Genomic DNA, 9,490 nt, shown 5'->3' with positions numbered 1-9,490 from the left:
GGGAACAACACGACTGTAACACCCACGCCCACCCCTTCGCAAGGGACCATCAGGACTTGGTGCATGGCCTCCTGGCTGGTTTGGAAAAGCCCCTCGTGCTGCAGTGGCTCCCACGACCTCTTTAGGGACTCTTCCAGGAACTCGAGCACTTTTAGCATCTCCACCATCCCCATGTCTTGTTTTGACGGCATGAAGCTCGCTTTCTTCCATTCTTGAACCAGAGAACTGAATTCCTTCCTCAGAACCAGGTTGACCCTCATCACCTCTCTGTAAGTGTCAGCGAGGCCGGCTGTGTTTAACGACTTTCTCTAGCTGGGCATTCTCTAAAGACGTCTTCATTGCTGCATACTCTTTTTGCGCAGCCCAAAGCTTCTCAACGCAGTGGCATTTCTCCTCAATCTGTGCAGCCAGTGTTTCTGCGAGCTGCTTTTCATATGTAACATAAAGTCGACTTCTAACAGACTGAACAAGCCTGAATGTAAATAAGAGACCCACCAATAAGCTGGTGACAGGCAGACACACCAGCGTCTCCCAGTGGAGGCTCTGGAAAGTGAACCATGAACTCAGGCCACTGGGCAGCAGCAACACCACCGCCTCCATCAGTTTCCCAAGGACCAGCCCAAAGCCAAGCTCCACAGAGGACGGCAGCCCCTCCATGGTGCTCACCCACCACAGGACTCTGCCCAGTTTCTGTGGGGCCACCAGCCACAACAAACCCTAGCAACCACCCCAACATTCCACCTGGAACCCAGGCAGCAACTGACGTCCTGGACGTGTCAGTCATCTGGCCAGCATTGGGGGAGGGGGTGGGGGAAGGGGAGATTTGCAAATTAAGTGGGATTCTCTCCATCACTGTCTAATGGTAATTTTTCTTAACCTCTTTCTTATTGTGTCCATATCAATATACACTTCAAAGACAGTGAAGTGTGTCAATCTTAAGTTTATGGCTTCTGAAATCTTTACAATTCATGACCCTCCACAGTATTCAAACACTCAATGGACGAATCACATCCGCTAACACGGAAGATACCTCTCTCTTACATTTCAACTGAAACACACACTCTCACCACATGCAGGTTCTGGGTGTTTGTTTGTCTGTTTTTTAAGCTCTTTATTGGAGTATAATTGCTTTACACTGTTGTGCCAGTTTCTGCTGTACAAGAAACTGAATCAGCTGTATTTATACATATATCCCCATATCCCCTCCCTCCTGTGACTCCCTCCCACCCTCCCTATCCCACCCCTCTAAGTCATCACCCATCATCGAGCTGATCTCCCTGTGCTATGCAGCAGCTACCCACTAGCTATCTATTTTACATTTGGTAGTGTATATACGTCAATGCTACTCTCTCACTTTGTCCCAGCTTCCCCTTCATGCCCCCCACCACCCCGTGTCCTCAAGTCTGTTCTCTACATCTGCATCTTTATTCTTGCCCTGTAACTGGGTTCATCAGTACCAGTTTTTTAGATTCCATATATATGAGTTAGTATATGATATTTGTTTTTCTCTTTCTGGCTTACTTCCATCTCTCTGTTTGAATGTCTATGAGCTTCTATTAGTTTGCAATGGCTGGACATCATGAAAACGAAATAAATCATAATGTACACTTTGACACCTTTCTCTTTTTCTGTAAATAATGGTTTTGAGAACCATAGGTTTTTTTTATGAGTAAGCAGTTCTTTCTGTTTTTTGTTTTTTGTGGTTTTTTTCTTTTTCTGGCTACGTTGGGTCTTTGTTGCTGTGCCAGGCTTTCTCTAGTTGTGGCGAGCAGGGTCTACTCTTCATTGTGGTGCATGAGCTTTTCATTGCAGTGGCTTCTCTTGTTGCAGAGCATGGGCTCTAGGCATGCAGGCTTCAGTAGCTGCAGCACATGGGCTCAGTAGTTGTGGCCCATGGGATCAGCAATTGTGACACACAGGCTCTAGGGCACACGGACTTCAGTAGTTGTGGTGCGCAGGCTCTAGTGCAGGCTCAGTAGTCATGGCACACCAGCTTAGTTGCTCTGCGGCACGTTAACATCAAATCCCCAGCTTTTATGGGATTTGATGTTAACGTGATTGTGCCCCTCCTACTGTCTCATTGCGGCTTCTCCTTTGTCTCTGGATGTGGGGTGGTTTTTTTTTTTGCTGAGTTCCAGTGTCTTTCTGTGGATAATTGTTCAGCATTTAGTTGTAATTCTGGTGCTCTTGCAAGAGGGAGTGAGCGCACGTCCTCCTACTCCGCCATCTTGATTCTCTGTATCCCTTTTTGCATCCAGCATCCATATCTAGGGTCACACATTGCATTTTCTTGTCTTGTCTACTCAGTCTCCTTTCATGTGGAACAGTTCCTTTGTCTTCATTACCATGGCTTTCTTAAAGAGTACTTATTGGCCAGTTATGTTGTAAAATGTCCCTTAATTTGGGTCTTTAGAGATTCCTAACTATTATAATGAGTAGAAAAGTAACTTTGAACATCCATCAAACCCTTAGATGGTGTCAGAAAAAGGCCTTCCTGCTCCGAACCATGAGAATTCCTGGCTGCCATGCTAGTGGGCTGGGGGTGTTGTGGGGAGAATCTTCAATGAGGAGAGGGTGAGAGGATGGGGAACAGAGAAGCAGCATAGACCAAAACCCTCTTTTGCACAACAGATTCCCCTTCTGAAACATGCCTGAATGAGAGGTGGGAATGAGTTTTCACCTTTCATGAATTTCAGAGTTTTGACCATTACATGGGACCAACTCTTTTAAGTATTGCAATTAAACTATTCTTGGGACTGAAGTGACCAGAAGACTCTTATCATTTGCAATATAAGGAAGCAAAATGTGCTACTCCAAAATGTGTCTCTTTGGCATGAAGATTAATTTAGGCTGATTATTTTTAAGAAACAGAAGACTCAGCTAGTCTTGCTTTTTACCTCCTCCTAGTAGCCTAAAGAATTTAGATAAAGGGTCTGTCTTCTGAATAGAGGTATCATCAGAGATATCTGAAAAGAGTTTGGACTTGGTGTAGTCCATAGAGATCAGAGTTCTCCCTGGGTTTCATTGTCTCTGCATGGCCCAGCAAAATTTGTGTACCAAATATCTGCTATTCCATCTCCATGTTAATTGCCTTCTTCTCCTTTGAAGTCCCAAACCACTGCCCTGTTTTTTTTTTCAGCTGAGGATGGTATTTAAGGTGAGGGTTTCAGCCATTTTTGATGAGTTACTCAGTTTTCCTAGGTCTCTCCCATGTTCACATTGTTATTAAATTTTGATTTTCTCTTGTTAATCTGTCTCATGTCAATTTAATTCTTAGACCAGCCAGAAGAACCTAGAAGGGTAAAGGAAAATTTCTTCCTCCCTAACAGGGATGAAGGAAAAATTCATGAGTTCTGTTGTAGAATTTACTCAAAGGCCAGGAAAGAACTAGCTTAATAAAATTTCAATGGGCAAGAAGCAGGTACAATTATTTTGTTTGTACTCCAGTTTCTTCTTCAAATGTAACAGCTAAACATATTTGCAAACAAAACGACTAAAAATTCATAAATGAAGTATTCAACTAAAATTTTTAAAAAAGAAACTGAGGGTAAGCCCAAATAACATAGAAGAAAGAAAATAATAATGATGTGAGGATAAATTAAGGAAATAGAAATCAAACAATATAAGACCAACTAAACCAAAAGCTGATTGTAGGAAAAGACTAACAAAATAAAGTATCTCTTTCCAAGATTGAACAAGATCAAAAATAAAGAGAAAGCACAAATAAACAGTGTTAGACATTAAATAACAGGCATCACTACATGGAACGTAAAAACTTAAAAAGAAGAGAATGTTATAAATAGACTTATATTAATGATTGAAAGAGGGCTGAAACAAATACTTTTCTAGAAAATAGATTTAAAAGGAGTTATAAGACCTGAAAAGACTTATACACACTAAGAAACTGAAGGACTGTTCAAATACTGACAGACAACAATGGCGCCCTTCTCTGAACCTTTTATAGCTGAGATTTATGAAGCTTTTAAAGAAAAAAATAGCCCCAATCTTATAAAACATGTTTATATAATAGTAAAAAAGGGTGTACTCCTCAGTTCCTTTCATGAGTGCAGGTAACTCTGATACCCCCAAAAAGATAGTATGAGAAAAGAAAATTAAAGGCCAATCTTATTTATGAATATAGTTATAATACTCTTAAATATTTGCAAACTAAATCTATCACTGAATTAAAAAAAAAGAAGAAGAAGAGGAAACGTCTTAACCAAGCAAGAATCATCTCAAGAACGTAAGGAAGGCCTTATAGTATAGTTTGAAGTCAGGAAGCCTAATTCCACCAACTCCATCTTCCCTTCTCAAGATTGCTTTGGCTATTCAGGGTCTTTTACTTTTCCATACAAATCGTATGATTTCTTGTTCTAGTTCTCTGAAAAATGCCGCTGGTAATTTGATAGGGATTGCGTTCAATCTGTAAATTGCTTTGGGTAAGATAGTCATTTTCACAATATTGAGTCTTCCAATCCAAGAACATGGTATGCCCCTCCATCTGTTTGTATCATCTTTGATTTCTTTCATCAGTGTCTTATAGTTTTCTGCATACAGGTCTTTTGCCTCCTTAGGCAGATTTATTCCTAGGTATTTTATTCTTTTTGTTGCAATGGTAAATGGAAGAGTTTCCTTAATTTCTCTTTCTGATCTTTCATTGTTAGCATATAGGAATGCAAGAGATTTCTGTGCATTAATTTTGTATCCTGCTACTTTATTAAATTCATCAATTAGTGCTAGCAGTTTTCTGGTAGAGTCTTTAGGGTTTTCAGTGATCAAGACAGTATGGTACTGGCACAAAAATAGAAAGGTAGATCAATGGAACAGAATGGAGAACTCAAGAGATAAACCCAAGCACATATGGGCAGCTTATCTTTGACAAAGGAGGCAAGAATATACAATGGAAAAAAAGCCTCTTCAATAAGTGGTGCTGGGAAAATTGGACAGCTACATGTAAAAGAATGAAATTAGAACACTTCCTAACAGCATACACAAAAATAAACTCAAAATGGATTAAAGACCTACATGTAAGGCCAGACACTGTAAAACTCCTAGAGGAAAACCTAGGCAGAACACTCTATGACAGACATCAAAGCAAGGTCCTTTCTGACCCACCTCCTAGAATCATGGAAATAAAATCAAGAATAAACAAATGGGACCTAGTGAAACTTCAAAGCTTTTGCACAGTGAAAGAAACCATAAACAAGACAAGAAGACAGCCCTCAGAATGGGAGAAAATATTTGCCAATGAAGCAACGGACAAAGGATTGATTTCCCAAATATACAAGCAGCTCATGCAGCTTACTACCAAAAAAGCAAATAACCCAGCCCACAAATGGGCAGAAGACCTAAACAGACATTTCTCCAAAGAAGACATACAGATGGCCAACACACACATGAAAAGATGCTCAACATCACTAATCATTAGAGAAATGCAAGCCAAAGCCACAATGAGGTATCACCTCACACCAGTCAGAATGGCCATCATCAAAAAATCTAGAGACAATAAATGTTGGAGAGGGTGTGGAGAAAAGGGAACTCTCCTGCACTGTTGGTGGGAATGTAAGCTGGTACAGCCACTATGGAAAACAGTTTGGAGGTTCCTTAAAAAACTAAAAATGGAACTACCATATGACCCAGTAATCCCACTCCTGGGCATATACCCAGAGAATACCATGATCCAAAAAGACACATGCACCCCAGTGTTCATTGCAGCACTATTTACAATAGCCAGGACATGGAAACAACCTAGATGCCCATCAACAGATGAATGGATAAAGAAGATGTGGCACATATACACAATGGAATATTACTCAGCCATTAAAAGGCATGAAATTGAACTATATGTCATGAGGTGGATAGACCTAGAGTCTGTCATACAGCTAGAAAGAGAAAAACAAATACCATATGCTAACACATATATATGGAATGTGAAGAAATGGTGCTGATGAAACCAGTGACAGGCAAGAGTGGAGATACAGAAGTAGAGAATGGACTTGAGGACACGGGCTGGGGTGAGGGCAAAGGGGAAGTTGGGATGAGGTGAGAGAGTAGCATAGACATATTTACACTACCAGCTGTAAAATAGATAGCTAGTGGGAAGTTGCTGTATAACAAAAGGAGATCAACTTCATGGGAGATGCCTTGGAGGGCCAGGATGGGGAGGGTGGGGGGGAGTTGCTGGAGGGAGGGGACATGGGGATATGTGTGTAGATGCAGCTGATTCACTTTAGTGTACATCAGAGACGGGTACAAGAGTGTAGAGCAAATATATTCCAATAAAGAGTTTAAAAAAAAAAAAGAATGTAAGGATGATTTACTAACCGAAATTTTGTAAAGTAATTTACCATAATCACAGGCGAGGCAAGGTTAAAACCCAATACAAAGCCCTTGTATCCTGTATTGCTGCTGTAAAGAAATCACCACAAATTTACTGGCTTAAAACAACACAAATTTACTGTCTCACAGTTCTGGAGGTCATAAGTCCAAAATAAGTCTCAGTGGACTAAAATTAAGATGTTGACAGGACTGCATTCCTTCTGGAGGCTTTAGGGGAAAATTCATTCCCTTGCTTTTTCTGGTTTCTGGGGGCTGCTCACATTCTTATGATCTTATGGTCTCATCTTCTATCTTCAAAGCCAGTAGTGTAACCTCTTCCAGTCTTTTCTCTCACTCTGATGCTCTTGACTCCCTCTTATAGGGATCAATGTGGTTACATCTAACTCACTTAGATATTCCAGGACTTTCTCCCCACCTCAAAATTCTTAATTACATCTGCAAAGTCCCTTTTGTTATAGAAAACAAAATATTCACAGCATCTGGGTTTTAGAATGCAGCTATCTTTGGGGGCTATTATTCACCTGCTATACTTTAGAAAAATAGTTTGATAAAATTTAACGAGTTCATGATTTTAAAATCATGAACAACAACAATAACAAAACTCTTAACGATGGATATAGAAACTTCCTTAGCCTAGTGAACAGTATCTTTAGGAACATTTTCTTTTAAGATCAGGAACTATGCAAGAATTCTCATTATTATTGCTTCTGCTCAATATTCTGCTGGACATCTTAACCAATGCAATAGATAGAACAAAGAAATCAATAGTAAAGCACTAGACAGAAAAAAAAGAAAAAATTTGTCGAAAAAGAAATTTCCCCCAAAGAAAACCAAAGAAAGTCAGATAAATATTAGAATTAATGAGAAAATCTGCAAAGTTCCTGGGTACAAGATGAATTTACTCTTGTTCCTATACATCAGCAGCAAGGAAAAAGAACATGCAAGATGTAATTTTTAAATTACATTTAATCCCTACCTCATGTCATACACAAATATGAATTCCAGGTAGATTAAAGACAAATATTTAAGGCAAAACTATGAAAGTTTTCAAAGGCAATATAAGAAATTAACTTTATAACATTGGAGTAGGGAAGGCGTTCCTAAGTAGGATACAAAAAATGCAGCGTATAAAAAAAAAGACTAAATTTGTTCACTTCATATGATGAACTTCTCTATGAAAAGACATAAAGGGAGAGTAAAGACAAGTCACAGTGGGAAGATAATTTTCAGTATCTTCAATATCAGATGTAATTGAAACAGGATTAATATTCAGAATACATAGTAATCTTCTAGAAATCAACAAAAAAGAGAGATACCCAATCGAAAAATAGGCAAAAGATTTAAACAGGCATTTCACAAAAAAGGAGATCCAAATGGCCAATAGACATATAAAAAGGTGCTTACTGCACTAGAATTAGAGAAATGCAAATTAAAACCACAATCAGATACATCCCATACCCAAAAAATGGATGAAAATTAAAAAGCCTTACACCAAGTATTGTCATCAATATGGAGCAGAAGAAACTCTCAGACAATATCAGAGTGTAAAATGATACACTACTTATGATAATAGTTTTAAATTTGAGCATAAGTAGACACTATGATTCAGCATTTCCACTCCCAGGCATAGACTTTAGAAAAACTAGTACAGTTGCCTGAAGATACATATATAGCATTGTTCATACCAGCATTTTTTGTCATAGCCCCAAACTGAAAACAACCAGAATGGCCATCTACAGTAGAAGAGATAAAATTTAGCGTGTTCACCCTTGGAAACGCTCCACAGCAGTGACAGTGATTGAACAACCATCGCACGTCAATATGGCTCAGTTGAAAATTGTGATTTTAACTGAAAGAAGTATAGAGAATACACACAGCATGATCCTATCTATAGAGTTGAAAACCATCAAAACTTGATCAGTATATTGTTCATAGATACATACATAGGTGATAGCACTGTAAAGAAAAGCATTGGAATGTCTAATAGGAAATTTATGATAGAGGTTATAACTGTGAAAGAGGAAGGGAGGAATAAGATCATGGAGGCAAGATTCCACATGAGATTCTGGTTAAGTCCTATTTCTTGTGGGGAAGGAAGTGGATGGTTTTTTATATTGCTGTTTTTACAGTCTTCATCATTTACAGTGTTCCATACACCTTCTGTTTGTATATTTCTTTCTTTGTTTCATACCCACACCCACACTCAGGAAATTCCATTCAGGTTAGCAATAAAAACCAAAAATTACTTAGGATTATATCTACAAAAGCAGGCATAACTTTTATGGAGAGAATTCTGAAACTTTCTTGAAGGGCATCCAATGAGATAATGAACAACCATGGCATTGGAACTCAGTATGGCTGAGTGCAAAGATGATTCTCCTCAAATTAACTTTACATTTAGTACATTTCTTTTTTCTTTTGGCGGATTTTGGTGAGCTGGCCATAAATTCTGTGCAAAGGTAAAGGACTCAGATTAGCCAATATAAATTGAGGTACAGGATAAAGAAAAAAAGTTTACAGTGCATGTATTAATATATTTTGTTTCTTAACGAGAAAAAAAGACCGATGAGTGAAGAAATAGTGATAACATTTGTAGGCAACCCTTTTGAAAAGTTTGGCTGTGCAGAAGAGTAGGAACACAATTTGTCAATACTTGCTCTAGGACACAGGAACGTTTCAGCTCATGGATCAGCTGCTTCCTGTGAAACTGAGTCATAGATTATGACACAGATAATCAAGCTTAGGGTTTCCCAAACTTGTGTAGTCATTAGAATTGCCTAGGATACTTTTTAAAACTGCAGATTCCTTTGCCACATTCTAGAACAACTGAATCAGACTCTCCAAAGGAGGGTCCTGGGAACCTGTATTTTTAATAAACTGCCTGGGTGGTCCTTCTGATTTGGCATGGTTGTGTAACACCAATCACTTCCTTAAAGAATAATTGTTGTTAGAAAGAAACAGATGCTAAAACACATTTTGTGAAAGTTTATACATAACTTCAAAATAATAGCAATCATCTGGAAAATATATATATTTCCCTAGATGATAATTCTTTCCATGGAAGTTTAGTATCTGCTTTAGTTACTAAGAGACTCTTTAGAACACTTTATAAATATGTCTAAGCTGCCAAAGTAAAAAAAAAAAAAAAAAA

Source organism: Hippopotamus amphibius, chromosome 3 (assembly GCF_030028045.1).
Source record: "Hippopotamus amphibius kiboko isolate mHipAmp2 chromosome 3, mHipAmp2.hap2, whole genome shotgun sequence".
Lineage (NCBI taxonomy): Eukaryota > Metazoa > Chordata > Mammalia > Artiodactyla > Hippopotamidae > Hippopotamus > Hippopotamus amphibius.
Note: the sequence above shows the minus strand (reverse complement) of the source record.